General features: G+C 38.9%; 1 protein-coding gene across 2 annotated transcripts in view; it reads right to left on the bottom strand.

Moving 5' to 3' along the window:
- The window catches only part of LOC135493238 (protocadherin-1-like), a 109,674-nt gene extending 103,723 nt beyond the window's left edge, over positions 1-5,951 (bottom strand). For both annotated transcript variants that reach the window (XM_064780367.1, XM_064780368.1), the window contains exon 1: positions 5,837-5,951. The gene's annotated coding sequence lies outside the window, so the exon portion shown is untranslated. The remainder of the gene's footprint in view (positions 1-5,836) is intronic.
- Positions 5,952-27,951: the final 22,000 nt, after the last annotated feature.

The raw sequence follows: 27,951 nt of genomic DNA, 5'->3' as shown, positions 1-27,951 counted from the left end.
ACCATTAATTTACATCAAATCAGCTTGGCGGCTAGCTGATAGAGATGAATTGTATATGGGAGGTCCAATGTCTGGTTAGAAATATCAACTGTCTCGTCACTGTCAAGCAGTTCAGCTTCATGCAGTAAGGCCCAGGCCAACTACCCCGTTACAGGGAGATGTACAAAGTCCCCTAACTTCTTTTATCACCAAGTCAAACAAGACCCACTTCCATTATGGCACGTTTGTTCACCTGGGGACCACCTGTGTACAGTCCCCCTCTAAAATCACCAATCTGACCCCATAGGTTCGCAAAATAGTGCCTTTAAATTTGACCCCATTGGTCCTGTATATAGTCGGCCTTTAAGATAAACCCCTTCAAACTTTCAACTTCTTTCAACATCTTCTCAAGAAAACAAAACATGGATCAAAAAATATCAAAATGATGTAAAATCTCAGAACGACTTTTTCTAAAAGTCTCACCAGGGAGTATTACATGCAGCTAATGGATGAAGAAAATGGATTTAAAAGTTTTACTAGTCATTCAGATGTAGTATAATGTCCAAATAAGCCAATCTCATCTCAAATCAAAAATTTTAAAAGCACTTAAATTCAAACCATTTATACAACATAAGATACTTTCCATAGTTTTTTTCTCATTTCAGATAGTATTTAGTTCTACATCGATGAATTTGATGTTTTCCAAAACTTAAAAAGCCCCTGAGGATCGAATCCTATCAGATTTTCCCCATATTGCACAGCAATTTTATCTCTCTTTTGAATTCCAGATAACAGTTTGTTTCCTAAGTTCGATTTTTCATATTTTCTGCCAGCCAGTGTATGAACCCATTCACCAATGGCCCATGGGACAGAAAACGCTAATAGAAAATAACATGAATTATTCCAATTTTGTCATAAATGTTATTCATAGCAGTTTCTAACTCAACAAAGAGACAAACAAAGTTTATCGCATTCCTAAGCGAGCATGTTTCGTCAAACCAAACCAGAGATAATTTTCTTGTTTAGAAAATGTGATATTGACAAAGGATGCTGCTATTAGAAAAGTATCCAGATGCCACAATAGATCGGAAACAATTTGAGGGAGCCAATGGAGTCACCCGAGTCTAAAAAGTGCAATGCATTGACGGAACCGGAGTCAATTGCTATGCACTTGTACCATGTGGTTATTACTAGCTTTTATAATTATAGCAGCTCAGGCTGTGACCCGGTTTTAATTGGCAATTAATAAAAATGCTCAATTGAGGAATAGATGAGATGTGTTTTTATGATGGGCTCACCTCAACTTGGAGAAAAATTGTACAGAACAATGTACAGAAACAATATGCAGATTTTGTCCATATTATGGTGACATATGCCTTGCAAAGAAACATCTAGGGCACTTGTGAGGCCAAATGGCGCAAAAACCATTTCAAAAAGGCAACTTTTGCTATTTGGTTTCAGGTCAGATATGAATTTTAGAAATGAGTTGAAAATTTAATGGTCTTGTGTTTCCCAGTATAAGTGGAAAATTGAGATAGTTGACTTAGAGTAGATCACCAATACTAGTGGGTTCAATTTACTATTGACTGGCATATTGGTAGACACATTGATCTGGCACCGTAACTAAAGAGTTTCATTTGTATGTTGAATACATTAAATCAAGTTGCTGACAGGACAAAATTATCAACAAAAATATTTGTCCTTTTATTCACTTTTGACTATTACACAATAACAGAGACATTATAACTTCCCCGAAGATGCCATCAAGAAATCCATACACCACATCTCAACAATGATATGAAGGCGGAAAATTGAAAGTCTTCATTACCAAACATGGTGCACAAATAAGCGAGAAAGAAAACCCTTAAGGAATGAGAATGCAAAAAAAATTTCCCTGCGTCACAAGTCACCAACACCCACAAATGGATGACAGAACACAAAGGGTTTGGTCCCTACAATTATCATGATACGAGCAAAACCAACAGCCACAAATGGATTAGATAACAAACTTTTTAACTTTTTTGTTAGTCGAACTTGGTAAGAAAGCTGAAAGAGAACATGAGGAAGAATCAAAACCGCAGCTGCCGAAACTATACATTTGATACAAATCTGGGTGTTACATGTAGGATATTCCATTTGTAGGAATATTTACTAACACAATGCAGGTTTCCTTTTCAAATGGCAAAGCATCAGGGTATAAAGGTGATTTCCATTATGGAATCAGGTGGAGGCGACATTTTGGCTTTAGGGTTATACCAGTCACAATATTCTCCAGTTTATCTTGAGAACAACTTGTGGCCAAACAGTGCTTTTAAACAATCACCACCATTATTATGACAGGGTTACACTGCTTTTAGCTTGCAACAAGGGGCTTCCTCAGACAAGTCATAAGATATTCTACCACGGCTAATTTTCCCGCCATGCTCACCAGAGCAAAAACGAACCTAGATGAATAAATTCATTGAAATCTGTCATTGTTTCTCACAATGTGTTCCGTCCTTGGTGACTAATTACCTTTGGATGACCATGAGTAACTTATTCATGTTATGGTGATTTGAGATGGTGTTTGATTCCCTTTACCTGTTGGCCATTACATTCTAATTGCTAAGGACACCTTCGAAGGCACTTGCTGATTAATCAAAGCAGCGATATGCGCTCTCGAAAATCTCACGCTGAGCTGCTGATGACAATATTGTAAGGTGAGACTGATGCATAGTGAAAACATCAATCAGGAAGACTCGTTCCTTCTTCAACAACAGATTTCAGCTTTTTTAGACCAAAGGTGCTGCACAACCAACTCATCTGCGATATTTCATCCAGCATTCCAGCATTTCAAATTCTCATGATCATCTACAAATCAACAGATTACGTTAAAACATCCAGTAACGGTGGTAACGAACTTGGCAATACACGCGTGAAAAACTTCCGAACACCTGAATGATGATCTAAGATTGAATTGATCCAGCCAGCGGATATCATACTGTCTGAGAAAGGATCAGGTCATAAGGTACACAAGTTTTGCAGCATTTAGAACCTACAATAAAACCCAGAGCAATTGATACACCGACTTTATAACGTACATGTACACAATGTTTGAATTTCAACCAAGGAAAGGGTCTGATGACCCTGGAGCATAAGGGTCAAAGACCTACCTCTGATCCCAGCAGGAGCCCTATCCGCTTTGGACTGAAATGTCTCCCACTGGCTTGGAGACCTTTTAGAATATCAATACCAATTTTCTTACTTGACGGAAACGCTTATTTTATTGACAGGCGCTTGGTTAGCACCTCGAAGTGTGGTAGGAGGGCCACGCATCGACCCTGGGGACATATCCGCGAAATTGCTTAAGATGTAATGACACACTTGGGAAAAGAGTACATTTACCAGGGATGGTAGCAGACAAGTAATTTCAAATTGACGTACATGTAGGTCTACCACTTCTTTCTCAATGGTTCCATCTTGTGGCTCTTTTAATTGATTATTTTAGGGTCGCAGTGTTCAATGTAGTTTCCTTGTGCTGAATTTAACAAGGGTTGTGTGAACTTCCACACTGTTATAACAGGTGAATTGTAAAGTAAACAAAGCAAGGAGAAGGTCTGATTACAAGAAGAAGATCCAAGAAGGTTTGCCAAATGCGCTAGGGAGAAGGTCTGGTAGTTTTTACACTGAACTAACTTGAATAACAGTTCTATAGAGCAACTATCAAAACATTATAGCGAATATATCACCAACCAAGTAAAGTCTATTGTTCTCCACAAAAGAACCACATAATTTCACATAGTTTCCCACCCATCAAACTTGAAAACAGTCAGATTACTTCTAATGGGCTAATGTTTAGCCTTTTATATCTCCATAATGGTGGAGCACATCCATCAAAATTTGTACTAATGTGGCAGTACTAGCAATATGTCACGTTGCATGCGCCATTAATAGTTTAAACTAGCTGGATGATGCACCAGCATTTATGATTCCTGCATGGCGCCGCAACACACGAGATCAACACTATTGACATCAAAGGAGACAGACCTTGGAGGTAGATTGTTTTTATCCAAGAGATTTTGCTGCTAAGACTTCTGCGGTTCTTGAAAGGCAACATGAGACAGACAGAAAGGAAAATCACTCATAATTACATCGAGTTGATGACTTTGGTTCTGTTGTTTTTTTGAATAAGCAGAAGTCTTACTTCCAGTGGGATTCCAGTGACCACTCTAATTACCAACTTCCCTGACCCTTTGTCTTTCTTGGCAAAATGGCAAAGGAATCACATTGGAAATCAACTAGAACTACTAATATATGCCAATAGAATCCACTGGATGGCCTGCTATTAGTACCCTGATCCATCGCAGAGCAGATACATCCCAGCCGAACTACTGGAAGGCCACTGGAAGTTGGGTCGATACAATTTAAACCCTAACATGATCACTAAGAAATGCTGTGGCAACTACTGTCCATTTCTGCAAAATATGCCAACAGACGGACACCTAGCGCCTGCTATGACCCTGATCGTTTTGCCAATACCCAATCTATCAGAATAGCAAATGTAATATCCAAACCACTGGTAACCGCACTGAATTGATACCCAAGGTTCATTTCCTCCTGGAAGCTAATATACCAGTCATGATTAGTTCCATAAATGCGTTGTATGCCATGTCAATTTCATCTATATTGATGTTAACACAACCATCATAATAAAAAATCCTTTTGTTTGGATCATGACAAATTTCTTTCAACAAAGCATTTGATAAATTCACAAATGGATAACTAATGCGTTTTTGGAAAACATTCTTTTTTTTCGATATGGATTTGTTGTCAGTTGCTATATATTTAGCTGTTCTGGGTTGCCGAATATAGATCAGCTTAAATCTTCCTGGCGCCTAGTGGTTTATTGGAGCATGGATGCAGGTAATGTGACAAAAACAATGTCCCGGGATTATGATAGCTGCTAGTGCGACAAAAAACTGTTGGTAAAACTTGAACTCGGTTAGTTCGGTATTGATTGCAGGATGCTGCTTGACCAGTTCTTGTACCAGGCACATGGAATGACCTCCGCAAACAAGTGATTTTGTCATTACGACACCCAAAACTGACTTGGAATTGACAATCTCTAAATGAAACTGACTGATTTCCTACATGTAAGAAGAACTGCTATATCCACATGATCAGTCTGAAGCAGTGGTCTATTGGACATGGAGTTATGTCATCATCGAACACAATAAAACCCTACATCATCACTCTTCAGACCTTTTAAATGCATGACGACGTCCAAACTTTACTTGGAATTGACATTCCCAAAAATGAAACTGACCACATTCAGAAAAATTGAACTATTGTGTTATGTCACAACATCAGTCTGAAAAGGTTTTCAGGGCAGGACTTACGTCTCATCATCCAATGTAACCATGTGAATACGAACCCTTAATATTCTCTGTTCTTTTTGAAGACCATTACTTGACATTATGACACCCAACACTCACTTGGAAATGACAATCCCAGAAATGAAACTGATTTCCTTCATAAAGAACTTTTGTGTTATGTCATAACACGTGCCTGAAGGGTGGAGTCATTAGTTATGTAATCTCTTGCAATTCTACAGATCTGGTACACTTACCAACAACATTATCCTGATAATGACAATCACTTCAACTGAACCAATCAAATTAGTGAAAGAAAATTGACTTGATAGTTTGTTTTTGAAGCAAATTTCAACTTCACTTCTGCATGAATTAGAGAACAGAAATAGGGGGTGGAATTGGAAAAAGTTGTGTAACAGACCCACATCAACTCTGTCTTTAGCTTTGAAAAGAGCACATGGTCATGTGTCACTAACATGGGAGAATTTTTAAAAAGAACTACCTACCTATCAAAAGATAATCCAAACCATATAATTCCACAATTCCTGACAATATTCCGTGAATCTCTCAAACTCTAGCGCTATTTGTGTGATAATTCCTTATGGAGCAAGAGAGCGCACTCACGACGTTTACCGCACACAGCCACAGACAAGACTGATGCCAGTTGGAAGGGAGATCAGAACAGTCCTCACATGTGCCATGCAGCCTCGTTCCATAAACTCCAATTGATTATACATCTACACGCTACTGTGATGTGTTCTGTAGTCATACCTGAGTATGAGGTTTCCTACCTGGCTGCCTTGGGCATGGATTGGTCAGTTCGCCTCAGATTCCAGCAGTGGTCTATTCAGCTGCGACACGTAATAGACCCTGATACTGTAATTTTCCCTCTCTGAATGTTTTGTGTTTGACAACTCTTACATCAGATATAAACAGGACATTTTTGTGCCCACTTCAGCTCACTTTTACAACGGTATTCAGATGTAAATTACCCAAATGCCCCGAGGACCATATTCTAATCTGCTAATTGTGTCCTGATTTGTAAAACCTTTGACTTGGTTCTGAAACAGGTCAGGGTTTCAAGTATCACCTAAAATTTCAATGAAATGTAGCACTTTGCTTTAATAATTTAACAGGTCACAATAGACTATAATCCAAAAGGGATTTACAGGCTCATGGCTAGCTTTTTGGTCAAATGGAAATGTGTACATTTGAAAACTTCTTTAAAGTCTCTACATAAGTTTCTCAGTAAACAGCAACTTATATATATGATAGGCAAAAACCAATTACTTCAAAAGGACTTTTGGATATGGGTAATTTCTTACGTGGCATCAATGGCTGTACAATGGACTCGTACCCTTCTACATAGATATGTATGGCTAGACAAAACAATTACCACAGAACTTGCTCGATAGTAGCGGACATACAAGTGATGCCGTATGAATGAATAACGCCACATGTTCTGAAGTACCTCTTAAAGGGCCCTTCTCCAATAAAAACATCAAAAATATATTGCACTCAAATGTGTAAAGGACACTGCATATGGCGCAGTGGGCAATTATATACAAATCATGTTGACAATAAGACCTAAGTGAACAAATTGAGAACTTTGGCAGCCGCCTGCAACAATTTTGAAAATTTTTGATTGAGGAATTTAATGGTGTTGTCACCTTTCCACATGCTGTGCACTTGTTTATTTTTCAAAAATATCATCTGATTAGTGGATGAAAAGCATCAATCATTCATAGCCAAACGCTAGTGCACCATCGACATTTGACTGCTGCAGTTCCATAGTAGTAACAATTACAGTATCTAAATGAGACATTTCACCTTCAGCTTGATAATCCAAAACAAGGTGGGGTCAATTACAGAATAATTAAGTCATTACCTGTCGACTTATGGCGAGGATTGTACCACCGAGTGAATACTTTACTTCAGCATCATTTGCTGCACGCACATCATCGGTGAAACACGCATCATTTAATGGTCCGAAACAGATGCTCTGCGCCGAGGAGATTAATCCGTGTATGGGACGTGTATTGAAAGGGAAAGGCAGCGAGAGTGTCGGTCTCATAATGCTTCATGAAGTTATAATATGTGTGGTCTGTAGCTGTACTGGACGAACCCGACGATGTTGTTGAGTATTTGCGTGATCTGCTTCAGAGGAATCGACGTTCCTTATGATTGCCTTCCCTCTGTACAGGATAAACTGAATAATGCCGGCCTAGTATTACATAAAGACACTCCTTTTTGACCTGAAAATATTTCAGATCACTTACTTCAATAAATTGACGAAGGGGATGTGTTAGGTTTTTTTCTTTCAAACAGCCCCGCCTAAATTCAATAATGGTTAAAGCATGCAGCTGAACATTATAATATTCCTCCATAAATTGCAGTGTTTCATATTTGAAAAATAAACAATGCAGAAAGGGTTATACTTACATTAACAAGCCCAAGGATATGTGCTATTTTGAGGCAAGCTTCGAATTTCAAACATAGAATTTTATTGAATGTGCGCTAATGTTTATCACAATGAGAAAAATATCATAAAACATGTCATCTCGTGATTCATTTCAGAGAAAAGAAAAAATGTACAAATATACATTGGAATGCAGACAAAATCTTTAGCTGGCATAAGCCAACATAGCGTTAATTCATGGTTGCCAAAAGGCAATTTTAACAGCAGCTCTGGCTCCAGGGGAAATCTGAACTCTGGTGTGAGCGCTGACGCTGATTGAGCAACAAGGCACAGAGGTCATAGTAGCAAATGAAAGTACTATGAAGGTTTTTCAAAAGAGAGAAAACATACTTGAAACAATGCAGTCATCAGATGCATCTGAACATCAACTATACACCGAGCCTTCCCAAGAGGGATATACGGCAGATATTAGAAATCGCTGGGACATTAAAGATATATGACTCAAATAGTCAGCACATTCATTTAAAATAAATGTAATTCCATGGAATATCCATCATGTTTTTATTGTCCCAAGTGTGGGATATGATACTTTGCTTTGAATCAGGCTAAGTGAGGTAAAAGTGTATGTCATGCACAATGTTTGATAGCTTCTTAGACTGGAATGTACTAATAGTTAGATACATAGAGAGTAAGGTCGGGCTGATCTGCATGCTGAATGTTCCGTGATGTGCATTTGGACATTCTATTGAATATGCCCATTTCACAACTCGAAAGCTAGGTATTCTCTGCAGCCCCGTAGGGTTCAATTCCAGAGAGTCCAATCACAAAACTAGCACTGGCCTCGGGAGCTTATTGGTAAGGTTTTACATTTAAAACATTGCACAATTAGTTTACACAATAACCATATGTTGTTCAAAAATGCCGCTAAATGCACATTTCCTGACTATTTTTCAAAGTACAGAACTTTTTTTCATTCAATGATAGAGAGTTTGTGGGTCGTTCTCTGATTTTCAATGGGTAATATTCCAATTGTGGTGGTTATTTCCCTTGACAATCATTATGACTCATTTCACAAATTAACGCAGCAGAGATTAGTGTCACTGAAAATTTTTCACAATTTGTCGGGTTTGGTTTTTCTTCTGAAATCTCTCTGAACAGACTTTGGTTCACTTCAATGTACGAATACAGAACTGTCTATGAACACGATGCTAATGTAGGCACAATCTCTTACAACTAGGGTGAAACACACATAACAGTAAGGTATGCTAAAACTACAGATGGCTGTTAGAAGGACCTGATGGACATCCTAAAAGGACTGACCTATAATGTGTGTTCTCATTACAGCCCCCACACAGCACTCCCCCCCCCTCACCCCACCAACTCTGCAAAAAAAGAAATTGACAAGAAGAGAAAACCAAGTCTTCATTTCAAAACTCAAACCTATTTCCAGCAAAAAGAAATTCAGACATGTCCTTGGAAGAAAAAAGTTGAAAATCCCCCTCCCGGCATATTTTAAAGCAAAAAAGCTGTCTCATTTCACCACTCAAAACCCCATAGGCAGGAATTAAGGCCACCAATCTAATTCAATACTGAAACAAAGGAGGACTACCGAGAGATAATAAACGTCTTGAAAATGAGATATGCTGAAAATGTCCTTGGATGACAAAAAATTCTCCCGCTGGTGTTTTTAAGAAAATTCAGGTTTCTCAGGGGTGTTTTTATAACACCCTATGTCGTGACATCACTGGGTCGGGCACACAAAGGAAATTCAATTAGGGGGCTGAGTTCAGTGTGAGTGGAAAACAGGTGATGAAAAGAAATATACAAGAAAAGACCTCATCAGATTTAATGAATCATAGATTGAAATGTTTCCAGGATGTGTTTTTCGCCCTCAATTTTATGCATTCGACCAGATAAGAATTCTACTGACCATATACTGGTTTTGGAGATACACAAAGGACAACATACTAAAAAGTCAAGAAAAACCAGAAAACAGGCATTCTATTCATCTAGTACACATCAAGTTGTATACCATTCCTTAGTGAGGATTTCAAAAACGGGCAACAATATAACTCTGCTACATGTTCATCTATTATACTTTGAATAAAGTCACTTGCTGACTATGATACATATCATCGCCATTCATCTTTCATCCCTCACTTTTACCAACGAATCTAGTGTGATACGTCATAACCTGAATGTGCATTAAAACTGTCATACATGCTATAGGACTTAATCACATTTAAATCAAACTAGGGAGTCAAAATATCAGATGTAACACGCACTCATGCTGTCAAAACAATAGCAGCATGCGAAATGATAGACTACATTATCTATTATAGCCTTTCATCTTTTTTTCTCTCAATTTCCCCAATGAAGGTAATGCAAGATGTCATCTAGCTGAAAGTGTATTGAAACTGTTACACTCACCAATATTATGCCTAAATTACAATTACCAAACTTACCTTACTCATCCATCAACCTGTCATGAAAGCCGCAGGGATGAATCCACACACGCGATTTGAAGCGAGTTTCAAAATTGGAAAATGATGAATAAAATGAATACTTAAATGAATAAAACTAAAACAATATATCGCATCTTACCCGAGTCTTTGCTGCCTCGTCAAATTAATGGAAAGATGCAGCGTCTCGATTAAAATTTGAGAGATAATGGAAAGATTGATAAGTTCCTAATCATAAGATATATCGCAGAAAGCTATGAGAGGACCTTCAGTGACCCTTCAACCTTTTGGGAAATCAACTCCTGATCAATGTAGTCTCGTGTCGATGAGTGGAAAGCTGTCAGGCACATCCTTGAATGTTGTATCGAAGATCGTTGTTCTTGGACTGACTGTCTCGATGCTAACTCACTCAAAGTACCAGGAAATCCGAAATCGGGACCTTGGGCTGACTGTGTCCAATGCCACTGCCTCAATTTGCTCTTCGCTACATTATGTAAGTTTGCAACCTGCATTCTTACAAAACCTTTCCAATTACTACATGCTCCCCCCACAAAATGCACAGAAGAGTTAATACATTCAAAGTATTGATGCAGTACCAGTGACTAGAATGAGAATGGACTGGAACTGACCCCCATTGGTCCAGAGGGAAATCATTGACATGAAGTGCCAACTCTGACAGGTTTGCACATCCTTGAAAAGTGCATCACCAGTCATGAGATAAATATTTCTCTTCAACTAATAACTGACATACTACTGTATATATAGTGATTAACACACCGGGCTCATAACTAGGATATCATCATTTTTTTGCCAAATTGATATGTTCACCTAGGTCAGCTCTTTACCACAAGAGTCGCCAGTGGCAAAACTGCCTAAGTCAAGCTTTCATGTTCCGACCAGATCTGAATCAAGAGTGACTTCAACATGTTCAACTCTTCCAACTTAAGCTACATAGAAGTGACACATTTTCACTCAAATATCATTACCATTATGACTAACAACTCCCAATATTCCAATTTCGTTGACAAATGAACTAAGTCTTTTCATAGAGTTTACACTCCGACTAATACGAATTATCCTCGCGTTGACTGACAGTAATGTCGGGATCTGTGGTTCGTATTGCAATTCACCTTTGAGTTTATCCGAGTGTGGTTGGAAATGCCATCGTATTAACAACAGGCTTAAACCATAATGAGAATACTCACAAGTGAGTCATCGGGAATTTTACTTCTGATATTTAAATCTCAAATAGCAAACAAGGTTGATGAGTGTAGCTAAAATGTCATATATAGTCAAGCTGAAGGCTAACAACGAGTTAACTCTAACATGGAAAAAGTGGCAGGATGAGATTGGAACCCAGCGCCAGCGCTTGATCAGGAGTCCATCGAACCACGAACTGCATTTACTAGAACAGACTCTCTTGAACAGTTTCAGTCTTAATCCTCTCTGAACAACAGGTTGAGTTGTACCCATGATAGTGTGACCAACCATCTCTCAACCATATCAGGGTGTGTCCAGTGCTCCACGCACACACGTGTTGCGATCAATGGTCAGTTTAGCCTCAAGATGTCACGGTTAAATGAACCAGTAATCTTCTAAGGCTTCAGCATGTCATCACCATGGAAATTGGCTGCCTTTCCACTTTCCAGGTGGGCAGAAACAAAGTCAGATTGACCAAGATTATATGCTATCCCTTATTCCTACTATACAGCTTTCAGGCCAAGGGTGGACTTCCATTGTATTTGTATTTTTCATATGAGGACTTGAATATCAAACCATCATATGAGTACCATGCAGTGACAATCGGATATTTAAAAGGAAACTTTCTTTGATTTATGGCCAAAACACTAGACTATGTCAGGCATTCAGACACTCCTTGCATACATGACAGATATGAAATAAAAGCACTGGCTCGTGTCTGACACGGTACATCGAGCTGTCCACTTCACCAACTGATACAGCACCCATAAACACTCATTATAATCATCACATCTGTGTTGACCTTTCGATTCACGCTCCGCTAGCATAACATTGATAACTTTCTCAGCGGATGACAATCGATTTCCCGCCAAATACTTCATAACAATCAGATGAACCCCTCAACACCATTCCACTTTCATGATGAGATTTATATACATTGACACTTTGTAATGTACAGGCAATTCTGACAACATTGAGTTGGGGCCAACTTGATCCTATTCTGAAAAATAAGCCAGCCTGTCGACATGCCATCAGCGCCAGGTTCTTAATAGGAATCCTGTATCATGCTTGGTGTCATCTCACTGTGTCACATGTCTCCGCCACACGCCGGGCCAAGGAATCCCAAGACATCAGCCTGCCATAAAAAATGACAGCCATACTGAAACATATTGAGTAGTTGTTTTAGGCAAGATCATTTTAGCATCCTTTTAGCACTTGAGATAATTACCCCAACTGTCTGCGATGATATAAATTTATATTGCCACATGTCAATAGTCATGAATCGCGCTGCGCTATATCATAAAATGATGATAATAACGATGATAAATGCCACCTTAGCGATTTCTTCCATTTCTTTGTTGATATGCAAGTATTGTCCGAGCATCTCTCCAAGGAAATCAACCACCTGTGACAAGATAAGAGGCACTGTTCGACACGCTTCGTGCATATTTCATATCGCATGACTTTCTTGCGAGACTTTACATATGTTTCTTCCATAAGAATGCTTTAATGCACATGTTTATCATGTGACCTTAGTCTTTAATTTTTATAGCTTTGGATTATTTCTTTGTTGCAAGATTTCATCAACAAGTCTGAGTGGGTCCTTATGAATGCCAAGGCCAGTTACATGCGACAAGATCTTTGTTCATTTGGAAGAAGCAGGAATGAAAAGGGTGCATTATTTATACCTCTTAGATATTCTAACCCTCTCAGCTTCGAATATAAAACTCCTATTCCGGTCAAGGATTGATCTGGTTCATATCATATGACCAACGGTACCGATTATGCATCATTCTGACAACCGAACAACGCAACAGACCAAAGTGGGCAACAATAAATTTTGCAAATGAAACTGCAAATTTAGTGCAGCATTATCAGTTTTCGGCTCTTCAACCCGGGGCTCGGCAAGCTAGGCATGAATTATAGAATACCCTGTCACATTAGACCAATGAAGTGGTGGGAAGTGTCTGCTCTTGTCGATCAAAACATTGGAATTGGCTTCAGAAGTAGAAAAATGATCGGTTTTATTTTGATGTACTGTTCTGTTCGTGCCATTATTGGTAGCTCATTAAACTGGACTCTGCCTTGTTCATTTCATAGCATCTTATTTGTCATATCGCTTTCCAATAATGAAGCGCTTGCCAATCATGTAAACATTTTCAGACATAGTTCTAGGCCACCGTGGAGAGAAGCAAGTCAACCAAAGAACTGAAGTAGGTCATAGGCCATACTTTATCCCACAGTTCGAATTTTTGGAAAACAGCCTGTGCAAATTTTCAGTTGAAAAGGTTTAACAATTTAGCAAATCCAGGACATTCCTTAACCACTCCAGATAAAATCTTATTTAATTCCCCTAAAATGGTTATTCTTACTAAATTCTAATGTCTTGTCCGACGCTACAATAGCCAGAGGCTGTACAACATACCACCAATAGTGACACTGTACCCCTGGCAGCTATTTGTTTTGCCAACTCAAATCCTTTTTAATTTGTTATAATCCATTGGTACTTGTCTCATGCCTCTCAGGCCCGGACAGAAAACATTTCCAATGCTTGTCAACTGAACAATGATATGATATAGATTTTGGATTTGGGTCCAATATACAATTGTACAGTTTAACAGTGCTTAATGAGAATTTTAATTACCCGATACAAAATGTTTCATTGAACACTTCACTGCCAAGCACTTTAGGAATAATTGTTGAGTGTGGATGTCCAATGATGTCACAAACGCATTGTGTTGTATTTTGTCATTATGTTACTTGATCACAAATGCTGCCTGTCGAACTGTGTGCTGTGATGCGCTGGACCGCGAAATGTCTTCATCGTAGTGAAAGTGATAACCCTTTCCTATCTAGAGCATAAAAGGAATATAAGGATCCATTTTTCCCACTCAGCAGATTCGTAATCTTCCTTCTAATGTAACCAGTCTTAGTGAGCAAAGATACAGACCATTTGCATTTCATACAAAAGGTCCATTCCACTCCCTTGACACTGTAGTAAAAGCAACCTGTAACTGTATCAAGTGACAGATACCACAAGTCTGTTTGTAAAGGTATCTAATGAACCGTCATCAAAAACATCTGATGGGAAAGAAAATCGATCTGTTTTCATCAGAGAGGCTCGAGTTGTGACAAATTCAATGACATAAATTGTAAGAGTGTAAGGTTTCTCACTAAAAGAATGTATAAAAACCTGTCAAGTCAAACCACGGAAGAATAGTCAAAGCTCGATGATGTTGTCATACAGAACAGCAAACCACAAAGTAATGTGATATTACTGACAGCCGAGTTGCTTTGAAATATTTCTTCATGTTTGTGCAGGGATTTCACCAACACTCTCAGAGAAAAATAGGATATTAACTGGTTTGTATATATAGGAGTTCCCAAAAGTTGAAATTGATAAGTTTTTGGTGTAAAGTCTGATGTTAATGATTGTCGAGTATCATTCGACTTCACAATCTTGGTCTGGTCTGAAACTTTTTTAAAGAACTTACATAAGCTCCTTAAGCACTGAGGCATCTGAGGCCAAGAGACCTGTCGTCACACTGACTGGAGGGATCGAATAAGAGACACAATGACTGCTAACCAGAGACCACCAGACCAGAGCAGCTGAAAATCTGTCCAACATCATTGTATGCACACATGTATATGATAAATAAAGGAGATTCGTTAGACTTTGACACCTTTAGCAGTTCTTTGCCATGTTATCTCTAGTCATCTCTTGTTGTTGTTCATTTTTGTCATCATGACTGCATCCTATGATGAGGAAGAAACCAGAGAGTATCAATTATCTCAAAGGATTTTACAAACTAATTCTCTTACAAGAAAATATCAGAAAGGATTGAAGAGTTGATGCTGGCACTGAGAGAAACATGACCATTTAACACAACCACCACAGAAATGTTGATGATTGAAACCTCTGGCAACACAGTCAGAATCTGCCATTCAAGAATCTTCAAAGCTACCTTATGCCATTCAACACCTAATGCAAAATCAAAGAGATGTTTTGTCAACCTTAGCATTATTTATGGGCAACAGCTTCTTTCGTGGGTGAAACAATGTGATGGAAGAGATACATGTGATGCTTTGAAAAAGAAAACAACAGAGTGGGAAACATATCACATCTTGTCTTAAAACACAAAGACACTGTCCGTACACAAATCCCTCTTAAAGACTCCTTTACGACAGGAAACACAGAGAGAACTTTTCAACAAACACTTTCTATAGAAAGCAATGACTATATATACAGCTAAACAGTGTGCTCTTAACACCAAGTTGCTCTGGTGGCATCTAAATCACATGTGATCCCACAGAAGACAACTGGTAGTGATGTTCATGTTATATACACTCACTGATCCTGAAGTGTTCGATCCAATCTTGATTCCAGCACATCAGCACTTATCAGAGCTTATGAACCTTGAATTTCGCTACACATCAGCAAAATAATCTGACCGAAACAGCAAGTGGTTCTGATGACATCTATATCACAGGTGATCAAACATAGGGAAGATGGTACTGCTGTCCTCGACACTAAGACCGCCATTGCTCTGGTTGCAGGGGTATCAACACTAAGCTTTGCATCCATTGGTGAGGTTAGAACATCAGTATTGCTTGAAGCAGCAACAATCAGACGATAGTCTCAACGCCAACCATGTCAAGAAAAAAAGATGGTGTGGAGTATATTAATTTTTGCCTGTGGGAGGGAACAGATGGCTTGAGGTCTCAGTCTAGCATCACGAGGGATCTATGAATCATCGAAAAAACTTTTGTCCTGTGCATGAACAGCGTAAACAAAACAAGACATTCAGTGGATTTAAAGTTGCCAGATTGTTTTTTTTCATTAGGTCACTTGCTGCTTTTAACTTAGCTCACCTCATGATTTTATGAAAGGTATTGTGTCATGGGTGGGACACATTATGTGGATGATAGAGAGCATTGTTGCCAATATTAGTCGACAAACAACCATGATGCATTCTTACTCCATGCTTGCAATCTATTCCTGCATCTTTGCACCATCTAGAATCTATTTGTCAAAAAAGTACGCTTTGGGAAAAACCGCTAAACTCTGTTGAACTAGTTGCAGCTGCAGTAGAATTGAAGACCGTGGCTAATTGGTGCTATTTTATCACATTCATGCAGAGATGTTATTAAATAGGAATTTCTTTTTGCCATTCCAAACAAACATGGTCGTGATAGATTACAACCTGATTACCACTGAAAACTTAAAACCTTAGAAAATAACCTACCAGAAACACAAGAATGATTAAACCTTTTTTTCTCTTTCTATTTCATTTTCTATTATGTTCTTCCTACAAATTGCCAACACCCTTTCTTATATCCGTACTGCTTCCTTCAAAACATCAGCTTCATTATTTAGTAGATACTTGGAGTAACATGGGTTGATTTGTCTCAGTAAGAAGTTATTTAAAAGTCGTGACTATGCACTTATTTTGGGTAGGCCACCACATTGTTTGTGATATTGATTTTTTAGTGACAAAAACACCTTATGCAGACACTAGGTACATTAGGCCTGTTCCGTCTTTCATCTAATGCATTCTTGGTCGTTTCATACTCATCATTTCTAGAAGTGATTATCATCAAATCGATATCATTTGGTCAATCTAATATCGGTGTTGCTACCGGGATGACTAACTTAATGCATCTTTAACTAAGCGCATTGTTTGGTATTGACTTATGGGAGTATAACATCGGTCAACGAGTACACATTCATAAATAGTGAACCTGAATCAGTGTTCTTCCATCATACGGCGTTAGCATATGTTTTCACACCAAGACATAAGGACCTTGACTCTATTTCGTTCTTAACATAAACCTAAAACATTGTGAATTGCGTGTTCAAATATGTACCAGAATTTCTCGGAAAGTTGAAGCACCATATAGGATGTATTTCCATACTCGATCAGCTGACCCTATAGAAGTTAGATTAGGATATAGCAGAAGCAGATCGCCACAGCATGTAATCATGCTACACCATTTCCCAGGCTCCACATTCCGGAATAGGGGGACAGAACCATGTATTAAAGTTACAGAAATGAGCAACTCTTTGTAAGAAAAGAACATCAAAGACAAAAATTATAAAGCCAGTTGGTCAAATCACAGGTTATCAAAATGGTCATCTCACTACCCTCTAATCAGGGCACCGCAACACGATAATCAAAAGATTCCCAAACCTTTTGTTCGAATGCGACACAGCCCTGACAGCACTAACAGAACCACCCTAGCTATCTGGATCCTATCTTCGCTTTGTTGGGAAAAGTTTATCAGTTCGGTTGCGGATATTTTGGATGTTTTAACAGATGGCTAATAGTAAAATGGCACATCGTTGTTGGTTGAAGTGACAAACATGCTCGGTCAGGTGAGAGCAGACAGCATCAATCCCAAGCAGACGACAGGTCCATTGGAGGCAGACAATGCTTTCTTTCTCAACAAAGTTTTGTTGACAATCTGAATCAACTGATCCCTATCTGTTTTGCTGATATGGTGTCAGGGATGACCTGTTCTCAGAGTTGTGACAGAACACTCAGAAGAAAAGAAGATTTGTGCAACTTGAAAGGTACTACCATAACAAGACAACCCTACCCAACCTTTGGAACTCTGTGGGCAGACTGCCTTAAGCAATCCCAATTACTAGCATCAGAAAAAGTACTGTGGCATCAATACGATAAAAACTTTGGTCTTATGTAGTCAGTAACCTCACCCTCTTGTCTATACCAGACTTCTGAAAAGACAATATGGACTCACAGTCAATCTCCATCTGCTATTGAAGACTAAGCTGCCCTGGGCTGCTTAATCTGCCAAATAAAATTGTTGACCGTACCATACCGACAGAAAAAAATATGGACAGACAGCCTTAGTTTGGTTTCTTCCAGGCTTAGGGAACTGCAGACATGATGTGTGCTGGGTTATGACATTATACCAGAATGGCGAAATATCTCACCAAACACCAAAAAGATATAAAAAGGCCTGATGATATAATGCAGTCATTTCCTTTTGGACACCTGGGTCTGTCACTTGCTAGCAACCACCCTTGAGATCCATTGGTACATTTCTCACACACCAGTAAAACTTAACCAAAGCTCCCTGTGCATTCTCCAGGAAAAGGTCAGAGCAGCCTACCATCCTTGTCAGTGAACTTCGTTAGAAAGTGCCGACTTCGAGTCAAGGGATCAGACCAGCAGTGTCATAACTTTACAACCTGACAACTTGTCACTTCTTTCAGTGAGCTGCCAAATCTTTGATACCCCAGTTGTGTTGTGAATTAGTCTCATTTAATGTCGTGCTGGACAGCTAAAATATTACTTGCTTTGAAAGGTATGAAAGGACATAAGAACCTTGAGGCGAAGGAAACACCAAAGAATGACAATTAGTCTTGTAGCTCTTTGATGGTGGCATTTCTTGGATTTCCTCCGGTTGCCAGTTATGTCAATAAATGACATCTCTGGAAACACTGCAAGCATTCTGCCATATCATTCACTGGCGCAAACTGAACAGTAATGTGGCTATCAGAATGATGAAACAACAACAAAGGTGTCTTTCATCGACACCCTAGAGATATTTTGGCTTCATATAACTGACTGCTTTTTATAAGAGTAAACAAGTGGCTTTTTCAAAGCAAGTAGCATGGGATTCCGGTGCTAAACCTCCCCTCCAGTTACTCCACTTCTTCAATGATCATTGTAAAGATATCTCGCATGATGAGAGAGCAGAGAAGCCTTCATGAGACTTCTTTGTAAGCATAACCTTTATAGGCTAATATTCACAGTTCCATTTTATGTCCTCATGTTACGACCAGCAATGTCTTTTACCTCAGCAGGGACAGCAACCAGTCAATACTCTTGGCTAGTCAGCATCATAGTCCACTGACCGCACTCAGATTGATCACTATCAGAAAGACGACCACCTGCAGATGCAACTATAGGAAAAAATAACAACGCATACGGAACAAAACATTATCATGAATGATTTGAAAGGAGAATTTTGTTGGTGGACAACACGCTGGGTTCCTGTTGCCTGAGGAAACAATCACGTATCACAGGTTTCAATAATTGAAAACTACGGAAGGTTTCTCAGTGTGGCTTCTTAAACTTGCTTTCTAATTAATCAACTTGGCTTAGAGAGTTGGTAACATGGGGACTGAAGCAAGATTAGATGCGTATTGTTTACAGCAACTCTGAAAATTTCTAAGTCCAAATATTTTTTTCACTTTTTTTTCCTGCTGAAAAAAAAGGAACATCAGCAACCCCCCCCCCCCAATTTTTTTTTGAAAGATTTTAATCCATTAATGAGTGTTTCCAGAAAGAAGCACTTTAACAGAATGGAGGAAATTGAGAAGAATGTAGCCTTGGGATAATGGTTGTTCAGTTGTTTTTTACAATTATTACCGCAATCAAAACTTGAATCAAAATTTTAGGAAATGAATCTTTTTAGCAAGAGAAACATGATGAGTAATTCTTTTCTTTGTACTGGCATTCCCCAAAAAAGCAAAAAAGAGAATTGGAATTGCGTGTAATTAGCCCCAGGTTGAAACAGGGTAGAGTGGGGATGAAATGAGTCATTGCTGGAATGAGCTAACTATATGATCTTCAATCAGTTCAGAAGCAAACACGCAGCATTTTCTGGGTTTACGTAATTATGCTGATCTTGCTAATCATTGTCTGCCTCGACTTGAACAAGCTCAACTACTGTAACAATTGTGGTTGGAAAGTTGGAAATATATATTCCAGTCAAATTAAGAATGTTTAAAAGTGTACAACCATTGTGTATTAGTATACATCTCTTCGTCTAGTTCACATTGCATTATCATTTGCCAATACAAAAAGTGCACCTCGAACAAAGTTCAACTGTGTAAAAGTCAACAAGAATTCATATTGTTTTTTGCTCAGGTAAAGTTGAAAAGTATATCATCACGGCATATGTTTCAAGCTTACTGTGACTACCACAGCTCTAGAAATATCACAGTATTGCACAAGTTACAGTGTTCAAGTAAGCATGGACAATAAAAATGCATGTGACTCTATTAGCTCAAAAGAACCTCCTGGTGGTGTTTAACTTTTTGAGTCAGTATCAAAGGTTCCGGCTTATATCGAGAAATATTTTGTTACTTTGATATGTCAGTGCAGTTTCCGGCACTGGAATGCAATCCAGGAGGCTTCACTCGTAATTAAAAAACTTCTGACGCAAAAGACAAAAGAAGGAAATTTCCTGTATTCTGCACCTGTACTGTTTCTCATTGTCAATTCATGTTCATGACATAGGCAAAAAATACAGATCCAAAAAAACCATTAATTTCAAGGTGTCCCTGACACTTTCCGATACTGAAAACCACTTTTAAATATTTACATTCAAAGGGTTAACAAGTTTTTAAAATCCAGGTTTCTTTGCAGTGTTAGTTTCTGATCATGTTCAAAGCACGTAAGCTACCCGACCCATCCAAAGTAATCACATTACAGGAAGACATAAAGAAAACAAAACATACCAATACTTGAAAGTATCACCTAACACCTATGCCAGAGTATTGGATATTTTCAGGACTTGTTTTTACAGGATTAAACATTTGACACCGGGGAGCAGAAACAAAGGAATAAGTTATCGGTTAGACAAGGGGATAACATGTTTAGAGGTTTAAAATTTGTGATAAATAGATTGAATTACCCACAACAGAACTCCTGCAAAGAGAACTATCTCTCAAAGACTGCATGGACATGGCCTAAACGATTAGGGAGATAAAAGGCTGTTATCCCTGAATAAAATTTCTGAGGCTACAAACAAGACTCCCCTGCCCCAAGACAATACAAGAGCGCTTTTTGTCATCACCCTTCAAGACCAACAAGATAGCTGCAGGAATCCTCACAAATCAAATCGATTCCAATCAAGGGTCAACAGTCATACCAATCTGTTGTACGAAAAGAATTAAGTCCAATGGGCGAAGTGACCTCAACCCTTAAATTCACTTCTCTTGATTCAGGAAGTTAACTCTCATTGGGTAGCTTGTTGGCCGTATAATTATGGCAAGGAGACGTAGGTAAAGTACCCAATGATGAAACAACACTATATCTCTTTCCTGACAACACAACCTGCCCGAGCCCAATGGCCTGTATTCACACAGCACTAAATATCTGAACCAGCCTGGCACTGGCATCATCATGCTGTAATCCCAAGAAAAAACAATGATACGGCAACCGCAAATGTTCCTTGCTCACATAACTGTAGACAGCCAATTATTTGAGGTACATAAATCTACCCCTGGCGAACAGCCCTACGTGACTGTATCAGGTGACGAGGGCAGAAAACCTTTGCACATCATGGTACAGCCAAGATTGCTCACACTCTGATGATACATGTACCAGGGCTTTGGGGTTTTGTCTGCCAAAATCACCAACAAACAATCACATGGTAGACCTTATTTATATACCTTAGTACATGAATTATGAATCCATCGTTCTTTACTTTTCAAATGGTGTCTGATATAATGACAATGATAAAAAAATACATGTTCAAGTCTTATGCTTATTCAGCTACTGAGCTGCCCTATAGCACTTCCAAAGTATCCCTTGAAAAGTAGCGTTCGTTCTTGTCCATGTCTTTAGGATGTTTTCTATGATAAAATTGCAAACTCTTGCAAGCAGAAACAGCAAAGCTTCGGTCAACATGCTTGTTTTTTGTTCTGTCTTCTACCAAGTACATCAAACCAGTTGATCTCACTATACTGATTATGCAACATTTGTCACTCAATAAACCAGCATTTTTTGCAACATTTGTCAGATATTATTATGAACATCATCAGTGACACCAACAACAGATGGGCTGCGAGTCCAAAATGACATTTATAGACCATTGATGATCTCTAGCTGAATCCATGTGGACATCAAAACGCTATGCTTCATGAACTGGAAAAACCAACCGGGCCCTCCTCATTAAACCGAAGCTACAATTAACTACCCTAAATTTAGCCAAAGTCTTTCTCAACAAATCCCTCCAACTGTTCGGAAAGAAAGCCATCGGTGTGGCCAACGGAAGAAATATCAGGACCCTGTGGAGATGGAAGTGGTGCAACGCGAACGACACTTGCAAACAGGCGGAAATTAGCTAAATTATTTCGGCCCTGTTTGACTGTTTGTGATAGGGGCTGGTAGGGGAGGTGGTGGGCTTGGACAGGACAGTGTCTTGGTGTTTCTCACAACACATCTGGATGGTTGATGAATAACTGACAATATGGTGACCTCTAATGGCAGTTGTGACCACTCTACCACAGTCTGCAGAGCCTAAAAGAGACAAGGCTGAATGAGAAACCAGTCTATATGAACAAGCCACAATTACCCTTCGATATCATGGGAACAAAACATCACTTTTGAAGGGAAAAAGGACCAGCATTTCTTAATGACTCAACTGCACTTCAGATGGGGACATTTCAAAAATAAAATGTTGACACATCAAGTATTGGTACACGTTGAATCTTTACCTTGTCATGATTAAAGCCTACAGGATCTACCCGGGCATGACAATCTGGAAATAACTGACAAAACGATAAGTGATCAGATCGTTTGAACTCCACCAATCAAAAGCTCCAATTAATACCAGTTTCCTGATGTAGAGATCGTCATCATAAAGGGGCATCCGGAGAACATGGCAGTCAGATTGAAGGTTAAACATCAGACATCAAATTCACTTCTTGGGAAAAAACCTTTGTCCACAGCATCTGTCTTATCTGAAGGGATTTATACCCCTTTTCAACAATTTGAGGGTGTCTGCTTACACATTAGAAGAGATTTAGGACCCATCTATTTACCCTTTGTAAAAGAGGATATCATGTTTGAAGACCGACTCTTAAAAAACCTATTCATCATGAATGTTCCAAGTCCGACTCTCTAAAAAACCTATTTATCACGACAAGATGACTTCAGATGTCCACCAAGTTCTTTCTTCCAAGCCACTGAAGTGTTTTTGATGAGGTTAAAATTAGTTGTACATGAGCAGATGATGATGGAGAGAGCAGAAGGGCGAAAAATGCCATTGTTAGGAGTTATGTAACACTTGAAGAGGCTGGCTCAGTCTGGACATAAAATGGCAGTTTTGGGCAGGGGTTTTATTTCATGGTTCATGGCTTTTGGCCGGGGTATTACTTGATGCCTTAGCGGCTTTCTTATTCCTGCCCCTGAAATGCTGTCACGAATGAGGTTTTTTTAAAATTTGGCCCACAGCCCAGGCCTGTGGGCCTCAAAACCAAAAAGAGCTGATTTACATTCACCGATGCAAAAGAGCTGAAGAAAGTAACTTCCATAATTTTCTGCACGGGATGGTTTTTCCAGAGTGATTCAGCTGAGATTCTTGTTCTCACGTAATTGTACTGTGCCAAAGGCTAAATAATGCATTACAAGGGAAGGGCCTCATTGTAGATTTGTAAATGTTATTAGTTCTAAAAGGCTTAGTTAAATATCAGCTTAGATACACCAGTTACAACAACATTAGCCCCTGAAACCCCAGTAAAGCATTGTAAATTGCAGATTGCAACAGCAAGAAGTTAACACGAATAATTAAAACCTATAGAAATGCCACGAAAACTGGTGTCTGGAGAAGCTTGTCAAATATTTTCCTGAATCAGATCAAATCTGAATCTCTACATTGAAAACAATGCTGCATTGCAATGATGTACCAATGTTGTCCAACACAAAACAAAGTTGTATCGTCAAGACACAATTGACATTTACCAAGTTGATATAGATTTTTTTGCGGTCAACGTTATCTTTTATGAGTGTATACACGCAAACTCCAAGCTTACTAAATACCTTGCCTTTCTTCTGACGACCATATTAAAAGCTTCCCACATTAATTAAACAGCGTATCGTAACACATGGCAACGTTTCCAATGAGCACAATAGACCATTTTTGCACATGACTGATCACAGTTACTTCACTGGAAAATCTGATGCATTCGTAAAAATCTCGTAGAGTTTTGAATTCTTATCTGTTAAATTGCGCATAAGGTTGATAAGGCGATACGGTGAATATTTCATGTTTACATGCATTACGGCAGAATCATATTGGCGGAATATCGTCATCGCGTATCAGATCACCGCAACGTAATGTTAGCGTCATATCAATATTGCCATAACGATTATGGTCTATCATCAGATGTTTGGTTGGTTAGTAAAAGATGATAGTTTTTTTCATGCAATTACATTTGTGACAACTTATTGCAACCATTGAGCCATTAATGGCAAGATGACTTCTGAATCACAGCTTCTCGGGTAGAAACATGTCACAAATTTGATATAGACATTATCACTTCCAAATTTGTTCCTCAATGACTGACACCATCCATCCAAAACAGCTCTAAATGACAAATTATAAGACACATTTCAACAATGCACGATCGTAAGAAACAGACTTACCCTATGTCTTAGAATACATCAGAAAGTGACCATTACCACAATGAGGTGAGAGAAATCCTTAATTTATGGCAAATGAGTTATAAAACATATAAAACTTTTTCATTTCAGAAATGTTGACAAAGCCAATCTCAGAATATTTAAAGCTGGAACGACAACAAAGAGTTCATGGAGACAAGTCAGGTTACACAAAGTACAGTTAAAGCAAGAGATGCTAGAGTTGTTACTGGCCTGGTGATGAAGGCAATAGTGCAAGGCAAGGAACCGAGTCTGAGAGAGCCACTCATGCTAAAAGAAGGAAGTGGACCAACTAGACTGGGAATGAACCTGTCAACAAACACAGAGCAGAGGGCAGTTAAGACCCAATCGGGTCATGAAGCCAACACTTCTACGTTCTAGAAACTTCATCTCCACATACAAGCCTGCAGGCATGCAGATTTTCTCAAAAACTTCCTCAACTGATTTCAGAAAAAACCATCAAGATAATTGGGGTTGTGTAACAAAGTTTCCTATCAGCTGAAAAAATACCTGATATCATTATCTCATTCTTAAGGAATGGAGGAGTTCAAATGGTTATCTTTAGAATTGAATCATTTCTTCGTCTTGTGCTATTAGAGAGGAGCAAGCGCTGGAGATTTGCGTGATCGCGCCCAATTAGTGCTCCACATTTGAAATCTGATAATGTTTCTCTAACCAAGAACCATCATGGCATGTAGGTTCTCTCAAACCCAATCATGAAGAGAGTAGTGGTGTTCCTGTTCCTTTAGCAAGACTCTTAGTCTTCCCTGTCTCCAGTGTTTGACAATGGTTCACACCACAGCTGATTCTTGTACATTGCCTATTAGACCCAATGACTCCTACTTCAGACAGGAAATATTTCTCAACTGGTTTGTTGTTCAGCAGTAACCTCCCATTCCATGCCATGCAACCTAAGGTAATCGCAGGACAATTGGATATGTTGTAATATGAGTTCGTGCTTAATAAATGACCTCAGCAAATTCAATAATGTCTGAAAAGGCAGATATCTTGGATGTCATCAGTCGCACAATATACTGCCTGGAATATTGTCACGGGGGAAAATATTGCTGATGTATCGGGATGAAGATCAATGAAGCAATGACAAGAGCATTATACGTTGAAACATTCTCATCATCGATGTAGACGGGTCAGTACACAGGCCACTGACGCACTTATTGATACCTTTCTCCCGCACACAATTGGATGATTTCATTGGACATTGATTCCCATACCTCGGAGGTAATGATCTCGATGAAAGTCAAATAATGAAATGATGGGTTTGTCGTTGTGTCTTGTATTGACATTGTTTTGTCGAAGTGGCAAATTGACTTTTGTTACTTTTGCGATGACACAGTTTTAAATTGATGCTCATTAACTTCTCCTTTCACTAAACTCTTGTTATAAAAGGTAAGAATCTAATCCAAGCAGTGACACCACATCTAGAGGTGACTAGCACCTGAAAAAAAACCCTCAAGGAGAAAAAGATTCCTCTAAAAAGTAGTAAAAACATGAAGAATGTATATATTCAGTGGTGCGATGTAAACAACAGGTGGTAAAGGCAGAGGATTTACTAGACCATAGTTACACTAAGAACACGTATGGATATCACATACATGGATACATCCAAGATTTTTTTACCTAATCCTTTCAAAGGTCGATCATCAAAGGAAGTGAGGTTGTCAGAGAGAATGACATCAACATGTGTTTCTCTACATACATGTAGTTTTAAAGGCCTGGTGTGCTGGTTTGATACAAGACAAAGCAAAAGGATCATTAGTGTGGGCAGCAGCTTTTTACAGCGTAAGGTGAAAGCTCCTTTGTGTCAAAGAGGAACACAGAATGTTGAAGTGATTTTGTCACCAGCTTCATGGTTCTAGCGTCATACTACACACTGGATGCTATCTTCAGCTTAAGAAATTATGACACCCTATCTTCCCATACTTCGCAGCAAAATAGAGGTATTCTGTTCCTCCATCGTATCTCTTCTAACTCATGAATTCTATTTCGAAACCTCACCAAATGCTGTCTCCCGCCTTGGGAATCCAACTTTAACTACAAAGTGTGACCCCTTCCCATATTGCAACCTGAAAACAGATGTCTGGCTACCCTAATATCCCTCATAGGTCTAAATTGACCATCTAGCTGTCCCCATTGGCAAATGTGCCTGAGGCTGGGTGTACCCTTCAGCAATTTGCTTGATTAAACCTGTCAGAGACAGAAGATGATTGCATTTTGGCCAGGATTCTTATCTATCGTCAGATCTTGCTTGTTTGGAACACAACTGCCAGAGTGAGGATATGAGACATCCGAATCGGCCATTTCTAGCTTCCAGGCCTTGGGCACTGCAGTTTCGGAAGCTTCTGGTATGACCCTGGATAAGTTTCAGGTGCTTCTGGCATGGCCAAAACCCCATGTTACTGCAGTCAGAAGGCTTACAGAGGCAATGCAGGCATACTCAGGCGTAATCTAGTTTAAAGTGTGGCGAATTTTCAAACACTCAATTTTTAAGCTTTCAGACTTTCAGGCCGAGTTTCTGTTGTTTTCCATCATGTCAAAGCACCTGAGGCAAGGTGTTATATAACATCTACCTTAGCTTTTACCCCCAAGCTGTGAACTGCCTCTAATAACGTGATTCAAGATACAAAAATATCACAGGAAGTGTTTGCTAGGAACAATTATTGCTTTGTTCAAGACCTGAATTTATTGTGTTCATTTCTTCTTTTACACCCTGCCCTTTCTGGCTCAATATCCAGTTCATGGAGACATGCCATTGACACACTTCCTTACATACTATCACCAACCAAGGCAGAGACTTCATCTGATAATTTGATGATATCCGATATTGATGGCTTTTGAAGTATATACGACCATACTAGGAATCGATAAAACACAGACTGGGTTATCAGACCATCAGTTTCCAATGATATCACAAAGTAATCACTGAGATCTGAATGTGAAAGCAGTCATACAAGGCCAAGCATACAATCAGTTGTATCCAAGAATTTTTTTGTAATTTATGTTTTTATTCAGAATTAAATACAGAAACGGCTTGTTATGATTGTTGTCCAAAGCTAGTCTGAAATATCTAAGCAGAACTTACTGCCAAACGCGTTGCA

The sequence above is a fragment of the Lineus longissimus genome, chromosome 9 (assembly GCF_910592395.1).
Source record: "Lineus longissimus chromosome 9, tnLinLong1.2, whole genome shotgun sequence".
In the NCBI taxonomy this organism is placed as follows: Eukaryota; Metazoa; Nemertea; class Pilidiophora; order Heteronemertea; family Lineidae; genus Lineus; species Lineus longissimus.
This window is presented reverse-complemented; position numbering and strand designations above follow the sequence as displayed.